Here is an 18,725-nt window from a genome sequence, read left to right as displayed (position 1 = left end):
AAGTGATAAGATAAACTGTATGAAACTGTATGAATACTGTATGCTTGGCTGCTATGGCCTGTATAATCATATCCACTCAACGGCCTGTAGCCGGAGTTCCAAACTGTATGGGGCGCAGATCTGCTATTCTATGTCGCGACATAGCCTTATCTACATGGTTTCTACCTAACCTCAATGGAGCTTAATATTGGTATGTCATCAAAGTAACACAATAGCATATTATTGGTTTCACAACTTAATAAATCATAATGTTTATTTGGTTTCACATCATTTTGATGCTTGCATGTTGTTTTAATCCATGTTCTTATGTTGTATTTTTGTTTTAAAATGATTGAGTGCATACATGTTGAGCATAGGAATTTAATTGCATAGAAAATGAAGTGCAAAAGAGCATAAAATCATAAGTCGCGAGTGCGCCTTTCCAGGTCGCGAGCGCGAGATGCACACCAGAGGGAAGTCGCGAGCGCGCCTTCAAACCTCGCGATATACAACTCCAAATTGAGTGATTCAAAAGTCCAAATTGTATTCTTTTGGCCATATCTCGCAATATACAACTCCAAATTGAGTGATTCAAAAGTCCATGTAAATCTAACACATAGAGGAACAAATAACTCTTCTATGACAATTCCTAATTCCATCATTAAATGGGGTCAAAATCAAGATGAAGTTGCTGGAAAAATTTCCAGCAAACTCTGTTTTAGCATAAACTCACTCCATCCCCTGTTTTCACATCATTTCCAATTCTTTCACTCAACAAGCAACATATGATCTCATTAGCAACACTCCACACAATTTTTCATGCAAAGAACATGGTAAATAACAAGAGATATCAAACCTTTCTTTCCAAAAAGCTTGTACTCTGTTTTTAGCTTCCTTTTTCTGCTTTTGAACTTTCTTCTCCTATACACAAGAATTCTCATGAATTATCTATAATATAACTCAATTAGAGGTTGAATAACATAGAGTTACAAACAATTCTACTTACTTGGAGTTGACTTAATGCTTACTACCCTTAACTTGAATGGAGATGGAAGAGGAGAGCATGAAGAGAATGAAAATGGGAAAAGTGATATGGGTTGATCGGGTAGGCTCTAGAAAATCCATGATTTTTATGTAAAAGTTCTACATGGTACCTCAATTATAAGAAGGTTACAACTTAATACCTGGTCACGATTGTTCTTCGCAAGTGTACGAAATCGCAACAAGTAATATAGAGTGAGAAAGTATCGTATCCACAGGGATTGTTTATCAATTACCAAAATTATGTTAACCTATTATTATTTAGACGATAATGAAAGGAATTCACTGTAAAGTAAATAAAATTTAAAGTAAAAACAAAAGAGATCAAACACAATATTCAGGTGAAAAGAAATCAAAGAAGTAAACTACTAGGGAATTTGATTTCACTTAATTCTATCCAGCTTATTCTATTAGTTCATTAATCAATTTTAATTGTTCAAGTAGGAGAAACAACCCTAAGTTTGCTAACAAGCTCTCCCGATGTATTGTTAGCTATTCTAATCCAAATTAATTACCTACCTTAATAGTGAAATTAAACATGAATCAGATCATTAGGTTTTATGGTTGCTTTGTGAATTCACAACTTAATACTTTATTAACTTATGAAGACCCCCCTTGAGTCAAACCATATAGTTTCCACATCAAGTTATTATTCTCAAGTAAATTATTACCTTTTTCATATCAATAACCCTTCTCTCGAATGTAATTATTGAAATAAATCAATCCAGGGGAAAATTTCTGCCTGGAAGCCTTAAACACAATAATAATTTATAACAAGAATAAAGAAAAATAAATCTAATATTATAAGCTGGAATCGAATTAAATTACATCAAATCCCTAGTATAAGAGTTTAGCTAGACATAGTAATTAAATTAAACTCAACTATACTTGAATCATTCATCATATTTAAAGACAATAATAAAGAAAGAAACAAGATGAAGAGTTTAGAATAAAAACTGTATCACAACTATGTTGATGGCTTCCTTGAATCTTAGCACAATTGTTTGAAGCTTGAAATCTTTGAGAAGAAGAGAATTGTGTAAAGAATTATACAGAAAAATGAGATAAAACCAGATCAAAAACGAGATATTTCTTGCTATGAGAAGTTCCTTTCTTTATATAGAGGTCCTGAAGGCAAGTCTGACTCCTTTTAGGAAATAGAATCCTTATTTAGTGCAAAATCCTTTATAGGAGATCATGACTGTTTAGGTTCTTGATTTCTTCTTGATTAGGACTCCTTTTTCTCCTAGAATAGGTCCAGGTCTTGTTTAGTACATTTAGGAAACTCCCTGAAGTCGTCCCATGTGAGAAGAGTTTGATTTGCGATTGAATTCACTCTGGTTCCGCCTGGTGATAGCACGGGCGTGTTATCTGGCACGGTCTGGGCGTGCTTTAGTCTGGAAGTCTGGCTAGTGAAACACAGGGCGTGCTACAGAGCACAGGCGGGGCGTGCTCTTCTCTGCCTCTTGAGTTGCGCTTCTCGCGCTCGTGCATTTGCAAGTCGCGCTCGCGTCTTCTGCTGGCAAACTTTCTACCTCTCAAAGGTGCTGTCTCGCGCCCGCGCATACCAATATCGCGCTCGCGACTTCAGCTCGCGCCCGCATATATGAATGTCGCTCCTGCATATATGGTCCAATTGCTTCTGACACTCAGATCTGCTTGTCGCGCCCACGCATTTGAAAATCGCGCTCGCGACTTCAGCTCGCGTCCGTGCATATGAAAGGTGCGCTCGCGAGCTTTTCTTGCAAATCTTCTGACTCTCTTTTCTGATTGTCGCGCTCGCGCATTTGAAAGTCGCGCTCGCGACTTGGCCATTTTTCTTTGTTGAGGCTTGCGGCTTGGGCGTGCCACTTAGCACGGCTAGGGCGTGCTAGAAGCTGAGTGCCTTGCATTCTAAAGTTCTTTTCTGCATCAATTCCTACAAATTTCTCTTAGATCAAGCGGATTAAAGATCAAGGAAGCTTTTGATCATAATTATGCTAAAAGTGATCTAAAATCAAATTAAAGTAATAAAAACTTACTAAAATTCTAACAAAAACTATATTAAAAACACTATAAAATTTATACTTATCAATACCCAAGCTGTAGGTTTTGATGCAAGCAAGTCCTAAACTTTACATGCAAATAAGTTCACTTATGATGCCATTCTACCCAACCAGGTGTGGTTCAACCCAACTCATCTCACCTCTATGAAATGACTCAACTCAATAGGATGTTACAATCCATACCCAAGAGTTGCAAACGATAATTCTCAGCCCAATCTGCTTCGCTGATTTGGCTTTCCCTGATAATTCTCGCCGACTGAACTTCTAGCTCAATAGGCAACACTGCTTCCATACCATACACTAAGGAATACGGGGTTGCTTCAGTAGGCGTTCTGATTGAAGTCCTGTATCCCCACAAGGCATTCGGCAATTGCTCATGCCAAGCTTTATGATTTTTAATTGTCTTCTGCAAAATGACTTTTATAGCCTTATTCGCAGCCTCTACTGCCCCATTTGTCTGTGGACGATAGGGTGAAGACTTGTGATGCTGAATCTTCTTTTGTTTCAGCAGGTTAGAAAATTCACTTTGAAAGTGAGACCCATTATCAGTAATGATCTCGAATGGCATTCCGTACCGACAAAGGATGTTAGTACGGACGAACTGCGCTGCCTTCTTGGCATTCAAGACCGAATAAGAGGCTGGCTCAATCCATTTAGTGAAATAATCAACAGCAACCAAGATGAATTGATGACCATTGGAAGCCTTCGGGTGGATCTTTCCGATCACGTCTATGCCCCAGGTTGCAAAAGGCCATGGCGAAGGAATAGGATTCAAATTAACCGGAGGCTGTCTTTGCAGCTTCGCAAAAATTTGACACTCATGGCACTTCTGCGCGTGCCTCACGCAATCCGCATTCATGGTTGACCAGTAATAGCCCAGGTTCATGATTTTCCAAGCCAAGGCTATACCGTGCATGTGTGGTCCAGATTCCCCATTATGCAAGGAATCCATGAGGGTTTGAGCTTCTCCCTCATCAACGCATCTTAGATGCAAACCATTCCAACTTCTTTTATACAGAACTCCCTCAGTAAGGAAATATCCAGATGCTAACTGTCTCAATGTCCGTTGATCAGTCTTAGTGAATCCCTCCGGGTAGGCTTCATCCTAAAGATAATTCTGTATGTCGCAATACTAGGGCTTGTCATCCACCAAATTCATGATATGTGCTGGCTGTTTCTGAAGCAGAACTATCAGAGGTCGAATGACTTGGTCTCCCCCTACATTAACCATGGAGGCCAAAGTAGCCAGAGCATCAGCAAATTGATTTTTGGCTCGCGGCAAGTAGTGGAAGGATAAATCCTCAAATTGCTGAGCCAATTCGTCCAAGCGTTGAAGGTAAGGAACCAAATGCTCTTCCTTAATTTTCCATTTTCTTAGAGCTTGAGAGACTATCAGATTGGAATCTCCAAAAACCCTAAGGACTTTTATCTCCTTTTCCAGGGCTGCTTCTAGCCCCTTTATGCAAGCTTCATACTCAGCTTCGTTGTTGGTGCAGTCAAAGTCTAACTTGACTGCAATCGGAATGTATTCTCCATAAGGAGTTTTGAATACGACTCCAACCCCATTCCCGTGGTAGTTTGAAGCTCCATCAAAGTACATTTCCCAGACTTCACTTTCCAAACTCAACAAGTCTTCATCAGGAAATTCTACTTCCGGCATTTGGTCTTCGACCGGTAACTCAGCTAATTGATCAGCTAAGGCTCCGCCTTTTACTGCCTTCCTTTGCACAAATTTTAAATCGTAGGCTGCGAGCACTGACACCCACTTTGCCATCTTACAGTCAAGAACCGGCCTCTCCATAAGGAATTTCAAGGGGTTCGATTCAGAAATAACATATGTAGTGTAAGACGAGAGGTAATGCCGCAGCTTTGTACAAGCCCAAACTAGAGCCAAACACAACTTCTCTATCTTATTGTATTTTAGCTCATATTCCAGCATCCTTTTGCTGAGGTAATACACGGCATTTTCTACCCTTGTATCTTCTGCTTGTTGAGCTAGCATTGCACCCATCGCTTCTTCCGTCACCGATAGATACAACAGCAGAGGCTTTCCTAGTCTTGGTGGCTGTAAAACTGGCGGGGATAGCAGATATTGCTTGACTCGGTCGAAAGCTTTCTGACAATCCTCATTCCATTTGACTGCTACTCCTTTCCTGAGTAATTTGAAAATCAGACCATAAGTATCGGCCAATTGATTAATGAACCGGCTGATGTACTGTAGCCTTCCAAGGAAACCCCGAACTTCTTTTTCCGTTTTTAGTGCCGGCATTTCCAGCATGGCTTTAGCTTTTGAAGGGTCAATTTCTATGCCCTTCTGACTGACCATATGCCCCAGAAATACTCCGGATGTGGCTCCAAACAGACATTTCGCTGGATTGAGCTTTAAATTGTACTTTTGAAGTCTAAGGAAGAACTTCTCAAGTGCTGTTGTGTGTTCTTCAGCTGTTTTTGATTTAACGACCATATCGTCCACATACACCTCTACTTCTTTGTGAATCATGTCGTGAAAGATGGTCGTTGCCATTCTTTGATAGGTTGCCCCGGCATTTTTGAGCCCAAAAGGCATGACCCTATAGCAGTAGGTTCCCCACTCTGTGATGAATGTCGTCTTCTCTTTGTCTGGCAAATGCATATTATCTGATTGTATCCGACAACAAGATCGATCAAGGAGACCATCTCGTGTCCAGCCATTCAGTCCACCAACAAGTCAATATGCGGCAGGGGGAAGTCATCCTTCGGACATGCTTTATTCAAATCCCGGTAGTCCACGCACATCCTGACCTTGCCATCTTTCTTTGGCACTGGTACAATGTTTGCTAACCATGTTGGGTAGGCAATGGGTTCTATGAACTTATTCTCCAGTTGCTTGGCTACCTCCTCCTTGATTTTCAAGGACCATTCTGTTTTCAGCCTCCTTAGCTTCTGTTTTACTGGCTTAGCCTTAGGGTATACTGGAATCTTGTGCACTGCTATTGTCGGGTCAATTCCCGTGATGTCACTTGCCTTCCACATGAAACAATCGACAAACCTCTTCAAACATTCACTGACCTGTTCACTGTTCACACAATCAGATGCAATGTATGTCATGGCCCAGCCCATGGTAAGTATTGTCCGCTTTGGGCCACACAGGCCCGCACGGTTTTGTCCCCTCGAGCAGGATTTGCAACCCACCCAAAAGGCGCCTACCATGTTCTGAGACCACCCCTCTTATGTACTGATCGTGAACCTTGTGCGTAGCCGATGTGGGATTCGCCTAAGGTGAGTGCACCCCCTTATGTGGCCACCGCTCATGTCAGAGCCAAGCCTTGTCCCTCTGGCCGGCGGTGGGGCAAACCTCAGCGAGGACGCTGAGTCCCCAAGGGGGGGTGAGCGGTGGCCACATAAGGGGGTGCACTCACCTTAGGCGAATCCCACATCGGCTACGCACAAGGTTCACGATCAGTACATAAGAGGGGTGGTCTCAGAACATGGTAGGTGCCTTTTGGGTGGGTTGCAAAGCCTGCTCGAGGGGACAAAACCGTGCGGGCCGTGTGGCCCAAAGCGGACAATACTTACGATGGGCTGGGCCATGACAATGTATGTGTGTTCATTTTCTTCTTTGCCAATCATTATTTTTTCTTTTTCATTTTTTATTTCATTTATTTGATTATTACTTTTGCTTGGAAATGCTTGGAAAGATAGACACGCAGGGTAATCAAGAATTTGCAAGCCTTTATTGATTATGATGGAATCGTCTTCAAAAAATACATCGAATTTGAAATCTGGATCTTCTAGATCCGATACTGATGACTCAGAACTGGAACTGGATTCTGACTTGGTTTCAGACTCAGGGTCAGACTCAGACTCAGTACAGGACTTGATTACAGACTCTGGTACTAGGTTTGACTTGGGAGGGGGTTTATCAGCAGTGCGCTCCTCCTCGGTGTACCAGTTGGTGAGAGGTCCTTTGTTCGGCTCGATTAGGCTCAATAGGTCTCGATTCTCATTATCTCCTGTGATGACTGCAACCTCGTCAAAGAGACTGGGCTGCATGAAGTCTTCCACCTCTAGTTCAGTTATTGTTTCTGGCCTGTTGTCCCAGGTATCAGCAAATATTTCCAGTCCGGGCAGCATTTTCTTGGCTGTCGGGAAGTAGAATGGTTCCGGGAAGCCACAATAAGGAATTGTTTCTCCAGGTTTATAGAAATAACCATTCAAAGTTAAACGGTAAGACCGCATCTGTATACTCTTCTTCCTTCCCCACATGTTCTTCTTAGCACAGTCTTCATTAGTGGGCTCGTAGCCTAGCTCGAAGGTCCCTTCATTCACTGGACACTCCCAGGCTTGCAATGCGGGGTATGTCTTTCCGGACCTTGCCATAATCATTCCTAGCAGATAAGACATCTTCAGCATCAGAGACACTATGCAGTTTATTTGCATTGTCCCGAAATCAAAGAGAATTCGAGAGTTTGCAGTCTTTCCCTCTATGAATTGCACAGTATCATATTGAAATCCTGAGAGAGGCAAGTTAGCAGTTTCAGGGTTGACCTGAAAGAGAGGCTGGCCCTTTGGCTTTTTTAGCTGGTTGTAGTCATCCCCCTGAATGATGATAACTTTATCTTCATATGGAAATTTGACCTTTTGGTGTAAGGACGAGGGTACTGCCTTAGTGTGGTGTATCCACGGTCGACCCAGAAGCAGGTTAAAGCTGGTTGGTACATCAAGTACCTGGAACGGGACTTCCATCACGGCTGGCCCAACTGTTAACTTCAGCGTAGCAACCCCCAACACTTCCCTCCAGGTACTGTCATACGCTTTTACTATTTGGTCTGATGGAGTGAAATCCATTTCTTCCAACCCTAGGCAACTGGCTACCCTTAGTGGGCAGACATTCAGTGCTGACCCATTGTCAATGAGAACCATGGGCACAGTTTTGTCTCTGGTGTGAACCGTGACGTAAAGGGCATTGTTGTGACTGCCTCCCTCCTCGGGTAAGTCATCATCAGAAAACCCGATGCTTTGCATCTTTGAGGATTGGGTGAGGGTGGATACCAGCACTTCAGGGCTAACTTCCACCGATGTTTGTAATTGACTCAAAGCCTTGCAAAGAGCTTGGCGATGAGGAAAGGATGATGCTAGAAGTTCCCAAATTGATACTGTAGCCTAGGTTTTCTTCAACTGTGAGAGTACCGGGTCCTCCTCTGGCTCATCTGCCCTCTGGTAGGGCTTATTTTGGACTTTGTCCAAGATTAAAGGTTCATACTGTCTCCCGCTCCTAGTTATAGCATCGAACTCCTCAGTTAGGTCATTCAGATCCAGGACACAGATTTCATTCATTTCTAGGAATAGCTCAAAAGGATCGATCCATTCCTAGTCAGCCATAACAGCATTTACTCCGTGATTTGGTAAGGGGTTGGTGCTAACGTTTGGCTTACTTCTCGGAATAATTGAACCGTTGTCCACCAGGTCTTGGATGCGGTTCTTGAGCGTCCAACATGCTTTGGTCTTGTGCCCATATCCCTGATGATACTCACAGTATTCATCAGCTTTGTAATTTCTTGGTAGTGGGTTGGTGGTGGCCTTGCTTCCAAAGGCTTAATGTAATTTGCTTTGATAGCCTCTCGAAATACCAAAAGGATTGGCATCCCGAGATCAGTATATGTCCTTCTCGACTGACTGCCATTTCTCATATTTCCCACTCGCAAAGGATTCGTGGGGGTGATGCTTGCCACTTCGTGAACTTTGCTAGCTTGGCTAGGTTTCTTGTATTTCGAGGTTCCCGAGTCTTCTTTCAGTTGCCCCATTTGAATCAAATCTTCTACCTTCGTGGCAGTAGCAATGAGCGACTGAAACATTGGTAGGTATTGGGTTTGTAGCTGGTGTTGGTAGACAGGCTGTAGGTTCTTTATTATTATGTCCACCTACTCTTGCTCTGAAGGCCGGTTAATCATTTGGGCGGCCTTGGCCCTCCACCTCGTAAGCAATGAGGAAAAGGGTTCATTGTTTTTCTGTTTGGTGGTTTCCAGTTCTCTTAGAGTAACATCCACCTCCATATTATAGTGGTATTGGGAGTTAAATGCATTGCAAATGTCTTCCCAGGTCTTCATCTTAGACCGATCCAGGCTAACAAACCATCTTAATGCAGCACCGGTGAGAGATTGTTGGAACAACTGAGCAAGGAGCTCGCTGCTTAATCCAAACGGGTTAAGGGCACCCACATACATTTTCAGGTGGGTCTTAGGACAAGTAGTTCCATCAAACTTCTCCATGTTGGGCATTTTGAACTTCGTGGGCAGTCTGGCTTCAGGGAACAAGGACAAGGAGTCCATGTCCACTACTTCCTTGTGTGTTTTAAGGGCAGTAATTGACCTTTCCAGCAGTTCCAACTTTCTCTCATCCTCTGAGCTTCTAGCTCGGAAGCAGTTTTAGAGGGCATGTCATCCAAGTTCAGGGCAGGGTTTGTAGGTTCAGCAGCAGGACCCTGATTGGAGGTAGAGGTCCACTTCCCCCAGCGGAAGCCCCATTTCCATTTCCATTACCCAATTCAGCTAGCAGGGCGGTCCTTTGGGCAGCCAATGCCTCATTCATCCTGGCCTCCATTCTAGCCTCCAGTTGTTTGATGAGGGTTTGGAAGTCGGAGATTGATGCCATTGGTGCAGGTAAGGTTGTAGGAGTTGTAGGTGAAACCGGTGTAGCTGGTGAAGCTGGTGAAGTTGGTGATAGCACCGTGGGGGTGGCTGGCACTGATGCTGGCACTTGAACAAGGGGTACCTGATAGGATTGAGGTAGCTAGATTAGGGTACAGTGGGTAGCTGAAGTAGATCGACTCTTTGTCCAACTGTGCATGACTAAGGAAAAAAAGGTGTTTTGTGTTCCTCTTAATGTGATGGTATGTCATGAATGTGCACAACATCACGTCATAATCCGTTTATGATATGTTTCTCATCATTAGGTGCATAGAGACCTAGAGGGTAGGTTCTATAAGCTATGACACAAATAGAGAATGGGCTTATAAAGGGACCCTTGAGCCTTGAGCATGGATATACCTAACCACATGTGAAACAAAGAGTTTCGCGTGGATCCAACGGTACACATACTCATGGGCCATCCTCAAAAGGATTAGGGATGGTTTGCGGCAACAGGGAGGATGCTTTGGCTGTCCGTCGACATAATCAAAGAGACCTGCTGATCAGCGCTACTTGCTATCCAGACTCAGAAATTTGAACAGAGAGAGAAGAAATTCATTTGAAATTCATTTTTTATGCAATGGAGAAAAAGATTCTCTCAATCGTGCAAATAAATAAATGACTTAAAATAAATTTTCAATTTGGTCCAAATTCTCCTTATTAAGCATTCTTAAAGAAAGAATACTTAATCTCCCTGCAAAACAAAGCATTGTAAAATAATACCCTAAAGAAGGGCAGGTTAGTTTACACAACAATTGTAGTCCACTTTATGCAAAATGATTACATAATTCCCCAATGAAGTCGCCAAACTGTGAACCCCTCCCCCGAAAACACATAGGCATAGGCATGTGATGCATATGATTAAAGAAAGAAATGCACGTGAATGTGTGAGTCGCCACCTTGTTTAATTATTTTAGGGAAAACTAGGAAAAACCCTAAGTTGACTCCAATTTTAATTAACCTAATTATTAGATTAATTAACCCAATGTTTAAGGCACAATCTTCGAACCCGAGGTGGATCCCGAGACTATATCATGTTGATGAAGCTAACCAAAAAGGAATGCTTTGCAAGATGAAAAGGACCAATGAAATGTTTATGTGATTTTGACTTGCCGCTCAGGGTTAAATCCCGAGCGTGCCTACGTACTTCCGTTTGAATGGAAGATCAAAGTCAACGTAGTTCGATAGGCCTCTTTTAGAGGGCTTTGAAGGGGTATGCTTAATGCATGAGTGTGTGTATGCTTTGTGCATTTTGTTTAGGCATTTTTGCCAAAAAGTTGATTGTTTTAGGCATTTGTTGCCAAAAGTTGTGTTTTGATTGGGCTTATTATTGCCAAAAAGTTGATTTAAGGCTTTGAGCCAAAAAGTTTGATTTAGGCAAATTGTTGCCGAAAATTGATGTGATTTAGGCGATTGTCGCCAAAATTGGTTATTTGAAGGCTTTTAAAGCCAAAATATTAATTTAGGCAATTTATTGCCGCAAAATTGATGATTAGGCGATTATCGCCAAAATTGATTGATTTAAGACAATTTATTTGCCAAAAATGATTGTTTTGAAGGCTTTTAGCCAAAATGTTGATTTAAGCGATTTGTCGCTAAAAAATGATTATTTTTCACTTATAGGCAATTTGTTTACCAAAAGTGATTAATTGATTTGTAATGTAGGCAATTTATTGCCAAGAAAACGTGTTAAATTAAGGCCTTTTAGTCACAACTATTGATTAATTGGACTTAAGCCGGCTTTGTTCGAAATAACGGCGATTTTACCATAGTTATTAATTAACTAGGCTTTTTAGCCGATATTGTTGGGTTTAGGCTTAAATACCACGATTATTAATTAACCGGGCATTTTAGCCTAAATTTATTTAATTGAGGCAATTTACTTGCTTGATGATGACATGAATGCATTTATGCAGTTATAGAATTAGGAGGAGTAGAAGAGAAATATGCATGAAGTGCTAAAATTAAATAGGCAGAGTTTAGTTCATGCACCTGATTTAATCGATGACCACTTCTTAACTCCAGGTTAAGCTCCTCGCTACGGGAAATATTAATTAATTTAAATTTAGTGACCACTTAACAAAACAAGAAAGCAAATAAAACTAAACTAAAATGCAGAAAAGCAGTAAAGAATCGCAAGCAGCGTGAGGGAGAAGGAGCGTCCGTCAACACAGACTGAGTGCCTTGAAATGAGTGCCGGGGCCACTATTTATAGGCAAAAGGACTGTTTCGGCGGCCTGGGCCGCCGGGACTAGGCGGCCTGGACCGCTCGGCTCGGCGGCTTGGGCCGCCGGGCCCGGCGGCCTGGGCCGCTGGGACGCGGTGGCCTGGGCCGCTGGTGTCGACGGCCTGGGTCGCCGTGTCCGGCGGTCGGAGCCGTCGTGTCCGTCGGCCTGAGCCACCGAGGCCTGCGTGTTTAATGATTTTTCTCGCTCCAGAAGCTTTTTCGAGAGTTTCGGACCTCCAAAAAGTATTCCGAGACCAGTTCCGCGATCCTCGCGACGTCCCGGACGTTTTAAGTACCATATTGGCATACTTCCGGTGAACTTTCTGAAAAGGCCTCCGGTCCGGCCGGACTGTTTGCAGTCCGGGAAAATTGACTCTTTGAGCCTCAAAATTTGGGTATTCACACCATCTAGCACAGGTCTCTTATCACCAAAACATAAGCACATTTTGGAAGTGCCCTTAAGATACCTGAGAATCCACTTTACTGCATTCCAGTGTTCTTTACCTGGATTTGAAAGAAATCGACTAACAACACCAACAGCATGAGTAATATCTGGTCTTGTGCATACCATGGCGTATATCAAGCTGCCAACGGCGGATGCATAAGGAATCTTCTTCAGTTCTTCTTTTTCTTTCTCACTTGAAGGACATTGATTGAGACTTAATTTGAAATGACCTGCAAGTGGAGTACTAACTGGTTTCGCATTGCTCATGTTGAATCTGTTGAGAACTTTCTCGATATACTTTTCTTGAGACAGCCACAACTTTCTCTTTTTCCTGTCTCTGGATATCTTCATTCCGAGTATCTGTTTTGCCGATCCCAAATCCTTCATGGCAAAGGATTTTCCCAGTTCCTTTTTCAAGCTCTCAATTTTCTTAGCATCTTGGCCCACAATTAGCATATCATCCACATATAACAAGAGAATAATAAAGTCGCCTTCTGCAAACTTTTTCACAAATACACAATGATCAGAAGTAGTTTTCTCATACCCGTGATTCACCATGAAAGAGTCAAACTTCTTGTACCATTGTCTGGGAGCTTGTTTGAGGCCATACAAGCTCTTCTGCAATTTACACACCAAGTGTTCTTTGCCTTTGACTCTAAACCCTTCTGGTTGCTCCACATAAATTTCCTCCTCTAAGTCACCATGAAGGAAAGCAGTCTTTACATCAAGTTGCTCGATCTCCAAATTCAAGCTAGCTGCTAATCCGAGCACAACTCTGATAAAAGACATCTTGACAACGGGTGAGAAAATTTCTTCAAAGTCAACTCCTTTCTTCTGACCGAATCCCTTCGCAACCAGTCTCACCTTGTACCTTGGCTGTGAGTTGTTCTGTTCAGTCTTCAACCTGAACACCCATTTGTTCTTCAGTGCTTTCTTACCTTGAGGCAGTTTCACCAACTCATAAGTATGGTTCTGATGCAAGGACTCCATCTCATCTTGCATGGCTTTCAACCACTCATTCTTTTTACAGTCTTCCATTGCCTCCTGGTAGTTCTCTGGTTCTCCCCCTTGAGTCAACAAGTCATACTCATTAGGAGAATATCTCTGGAAAGGTATTCTGCCTCTCGCAGATCTTCTCAATTGAGGCAGTTCTTCTATTGGAGCTGGTTCAGCATCATTCTGAACAGGTTCATTATCATCTTCTTCATCATTTTGTGGTTCTACATGAGGTTCTGCATCAAGACTAATAGGAAACTCATTGATAGACTTTGGCTTTTCATTTTTCTCAAAGTCTTCAATGGTTTGGTCTTCCAGGAATACTACATCTCTGCTTCTGATGAGCTTCTTTTCAACTGGATCCCATAATCTGTACCCAAAATCATCATTTCCATAACCCAAGAAGGTACACTGTTTTGACTTCGAATCAAGCTTGGATCTTTCATCTTTTGGAACATGAACAAAAGCCCTACAGCCAAATATTCTAAGATGATCATAAGAAATATTTTTCCCTGACCACACCTTTTCTGGTACATCTCCGTTGAGGGAGGTTGAAGGTGAAAGGTTGATCAAGTAAACTGCAGTGTTCATTGCTTCAGCCCAAAATGTTTTTGGAAGTTTGGCATGAGAGAGCATACATCTAACCCTTTCAACAATGGTTCTATTCATTCTCTCTGCAACTCCATTTTGTTGTGGAGTTTTGGGAACTGTCTTTTGAAGTCTGATGCCATGATCTGAGCAATACTTCTCAAATGGTCCTCTGTACTCACCACCATTATTAGCTCTAACACATTTTAGCTTTCTTCCCTTTTGTCTTTCAACATTGACATGGAAGATTTTAAACATATCCAGCACCTGGTCTTTTGACTTTATTGGAAAAGCCCACACTTTTCTAGAATGATCATCAATAAAGCTAACATAATATGAGCAACCACTCAAGGATTTGTCACCCATTGAGCAAACATCAGTGTGTACCAATTCTAGAATACCAGGTTTTCTAGATGGAGAAGGAGATCTTTGAAAGGAAACTCTATGTTGTTTACCAGACAAACAATCAGTGCATATTTTCAGAGGCAAACCTTTCAAAGATAGCATTTTCTTCTTGGTGAGAGTCTCCATTCCTTTCTCACTCAAATGCCCAAGTCGTTTGTGCCATAACTTAGCAGATGAATCTTCAACTGCATTCACTACTCCTGTGCAAACTTTAGCCTGGGTGTAGTAGAGGGTGTTGAACTTTCTTCCTTGACCGAACACCAAGTTACCTTTAGAAAGCTTCCACGTTCTGTTAACAAACAGATTTGTATAGCCCAATTCATCAAGACAATGAACTGAGATTAGATTGAAGTTTGCCGTAGGAGTGTATCTCACATCTTCCAACCAGAGATCATAACCAGCATTGGTTTTGATGCATACTGCTCCAATGCCGCAATTTTCCACATATGTGCCATTCAAAGTCTTGACATGGCCGTAATCTCCGAGGGTAAGTGATGAGAAATATTCCTTCTTTGAAGAAATATGATAAGAACATGCAGAGTCAATAATCCATAGAGATTGTTGACTAGTGGAACACTCACTGAGACCAGCATGAGAAATCAGCGCACTACCATCACCAAGTGCATCAGCATCAATAGCTACTGAAGCTACCTCTGTATCGTCTTTTTCCTCATCATTTTCTTTGGCTCGTTCCTTCTTCCACTTTCTGCAGTGCCTTTGGACGTGACCGGGCTTGCCACAATGATAGCAAGTGACACCTTTTCTTGACTTGGATCTTCTCCGTGAATTGTCACGTTTGTCTGGATTTTTGGGGTATCTGGTTTTGCTTCTCCCCCTCCTTTCTGTAACTGTAACGAGTGCGTCTGAGTTGCTACTCATAGCATTCTCCTTACGTCTGGTTTCTTCATTCAGAATGCTTTCCTTAACTGTGGTTAAGGTCAGATTCCCTTCTGACACATTACTGAGCGTAACAATCAGCGTCTCCCAACTGTCCGGCAAGGAACTCAACAAGAATAGTGCCTGCACCTGATCATCAAACACTATTTTTGACGTTGTCAGTTGGTTCAATATTTCTTGAAATTTGCCCAAGTGATCTGAAGCACTTTCGCCATCTCTGTACTTTAGATTTACAAGCTTTTTAATTAAAAAAGCTTTGTTCTGGGCATTCTTCCACTCGTACATGTCCTCCAACTTCTTCCAGATTGAATAGGCATCTTTCTCATGAGCGATATGATTAATGACGCTCATTTCAACAGACTGCCTAATAGTTGCGACTGCTTTTCTGTTAGTTAACTTCCAATCGGTCTTATTTATTGAAGCTGGTCTAACCCCTGTCAACTCAATCGTTTCAAAAAAAGATCTTTACAGCATAGAAGATCTTCCATTAATATCTTCCATACTGCATAGTTTGATGAGTTGAGTCTAACCATTGTGCCTGTAGTTCTGTCGTCTATTTTTAACTTGTGCAGAATATTATCACCAACAGAAACCGTATACGTGAATAGTAGTATACGTGAATAGTGACTGTATGCCTGAATAGTAATAGTATACGTAATAGTACCTGTATGCGTGAATAGTAACTGTATACGTGAATCTGTGTATATATATATGTAATGATGTTGTCGTTCTAAAACTAACTTCACTATTTTAACTGTGTATATATATATATGTATATGTACATATATATGTATGTTTAAATTATCTTCACTATTTTAACTACCCAAGTTTTAGAACCCGTTCTAAAACTCAAAACTCTATCTCTTTTTGTTTTTGCTCTGCTCGTTGGTGTATTGATGCTCTAGCACCATCTCTTATTTATAGGAGAGGTGGAAGCTGGATTAGGAGATGTGGATGCGTGATTAACGCGTTCACCTACCAACGGATCACCTACCAAAGATTTTTTTTTTCAAACTACAGTTGGTTGATTACCTACCATCTTTTATTTTCAACAAAGTGTGAGTCCCATTAAGTGCGCATCGCACAACAGCATGGTGCTATGATAGTGTGATGTATGTGATGCTTTTTGACTCTATATTTTAGAAATTGATTCTGATTGGCTTTAAATTGCCTCTTTGAGCCATCGAGCGTGGCTGAAGCATTCTTAGAACTGTATATGACCCCATTTCACCTGTGAAACCAGCATAGTAGATCCATGGTACAGTAGACTGCAGCACACCAGATAAAGGAAGGCATAGGTATTTGTTCCTTTTCGAAATCTTTGAATCTGTTGATAAAAAAAAATCCTTCTGGCTTTCCTGAACAAATGACAGTGACAGGAGGAACCTATAGAAGCATTTCAGTATCACTTGTAGAAGTGATAGAATGATTCAAATACTTCATATGGCAAGGAAGAAAATCTGATGGCCATTCTTCTTCCATCCTATATCTGATTAGATAAGTGTGATTTGCCTCTTGAAAAGCACAACTCAGAATCTAACATCTGTCCACTAATTCCAGTCTGTTGGGTCTATTTGATTATTTATGAGTTCATAAAATTTTCATTAACTAGTACACCTAGGAATTTAACTCTTTGTTAGGTGCTCATTTCATATATATTGCAGCATGACTATGCAGAGGATGATATCCATAAACTTATAATGATGGAAATAGATGAAACCATCTTTTATTGCCCTAAGGGTTTCTCTTTTCTGATACAAGAATCAAGAACAGCACTACAGCTTGGTTCTAGGATCCCAGTCACGCTCTACTCCCTCCCAATCTACTTGAGCTAAGCTAGGTAGTGGTGCATTTGTGATTTATTGATTTGATACCTAGATATCAAATGGTCGAATTAACTTTTGATTTTCATTCCCCCCAATAACTAATAATTAATCATATTATGTAATTGTAAATAAAATAACAAAATATAATAAATTACAAGCTTCAAATTCATTAATAATTGTTACGTTGAAATGGAACAGTTTCATTACAGTTGTTATGTGGCATTATCAATGAGCACAAGTACTTGTAGATTTTATTCGATTGCCTTCATCTGATTATTTAGTGGTAGTCAATATGGCATTATTGGCTGCTAGAGTTCTCATTTTTATTTGTTCTCTATAAAGATCTTGCTTGAGATGTCATTATTTGTTTTCCTCTAGGCCAGATGTGTTATCTTTCTTTTTTCACCCATTTTTTGATATTTTGATATTTGAACTTGTTGAATGGCAATGTTCTTTATGTTTTTGACTAATTGTGACAATACTTCTCGAGAGTTATGAATTTCTTTTCGCTTGACTGAGTTTCTTTTTTAATTCATATCTCTACAGCCTACTTGTTCATGAGAACAAAGAAAAAAGATAAAGGCCTAGAGGAAGAAGTAGGAAGCAGCATTCCTTCTGAAGCAGTTTCATCCGCACCTGCCAAAACTACTCCAGTTTGTGCGAATCCTGTTTCACTACCCACCGTTTAGGAAGCTTTGAAGCGGCGTGAACCTATTCCAGAGAATCAACAGCGCGAACTGTACAAGTGGATTTTGGAAGAGAAAAGGAAGGTGAAACCAAAAGATCCTGAAGAGAAGAAGTGCATTGATGAAGCGAAAGCTATTCTTAAACAGTTCATTCGAGCAAAATCCCTCCCAAGTATTGAATTCATTAAGCTCTCTTATTCCATCTTGGGATTAGAAGGATTTTCTTCTTATCACTTGTGAAGTATGGATTCTGCTATACTGGACATCAATGCATTTCCTGTTTTCACTTAATCAGAGATTTAGTGTTGCTTTGCTTTTGACACAAGGTTGATGCTTCTACATCTGGTGGAAGAATATTCTTATTGACCATAAACTTACTGATATGCTTTCTGGGTTCTGTATATAGAATCAATTTAATAGCTTTGTGTGGTCAAACATAATTGAAAGAGCTGCAGGTGAATCATTATTTTATAGCAATTACAGGAGAGTGCCTACTACAATAAGAGGTACCCTATACTGCCTGGGACTGATTTAGATTTACAATTTTAGTTCACTGATTCTTTTTCTTGTTTCTCTCTCTACCTTTTCTCTTATCTTTCCAACTCTGATTTGGACATTCTTATTATTGTTCTATCTATATTTATCTGGTACATGCCTTTTATGTGGAATTATGGGTCTTAGAAAATTAAAAATAACTAGGGAAACTCAACTCTTTGCTGTCATTTTTGTCATATTTGGATCAGTTGGCTAACATCATTTTCAGGAAAGGATGGTTTAGTTCTCATTTAATTGTCCAACAACAGAAATTAGAAATGGAGCATATTCTCAATTTTTTTTTTTCTAAGTTGAAGATAGATTCACATGGTGACATGGGTCTAATGAAAGCTCATGCACAATTTCCAAAGAGGATGTGGACAGAGCCTAT

General features: G+C 41.0%; 1 non-coding gene across 1 annotated transcript in view; it reads left to right on the top strand.

The window, feature by feature from the left end:
- Window positions 1–18,303, top strand: part of LOC105631690 (uncharacterized) — a 54,910-nt gene extending 36,607 nt beyond the window's left edge. Inside the window, exon 3 of the transcript XR_016319511.1 lies at window positions 17,661–18,303. This is a non-coding gene — a transcript (uncharacterized LOC105631690). The remainder of the gene's footprint in view (window positions 1–17,660) is intronic.
- The last annotated feature ends 422 nt before the right edge of the window (window positions 18,304–18,725 follow it).

This window comes from Jatropha curcas, chromosome 1 (assembly GCF_041381405.1).
Source record: "Jatropha curcas cultivar XTBG-Jc1 chromosome 1, XTBG_Jcur_1.0, whole genome shotgun sequence".
Taxonomy (NCBI): Eukaryota; Viridiplantae; Streptophyta; class Magnoliopsida; order Malpighiales; family Euphorbiaceae; genus Jatropha; species Jatropha curcas.
Note: the sequence above shows the minus strand (reverse complement) of the source record. Positions and strands in the feature narration are given on the sequence as shown.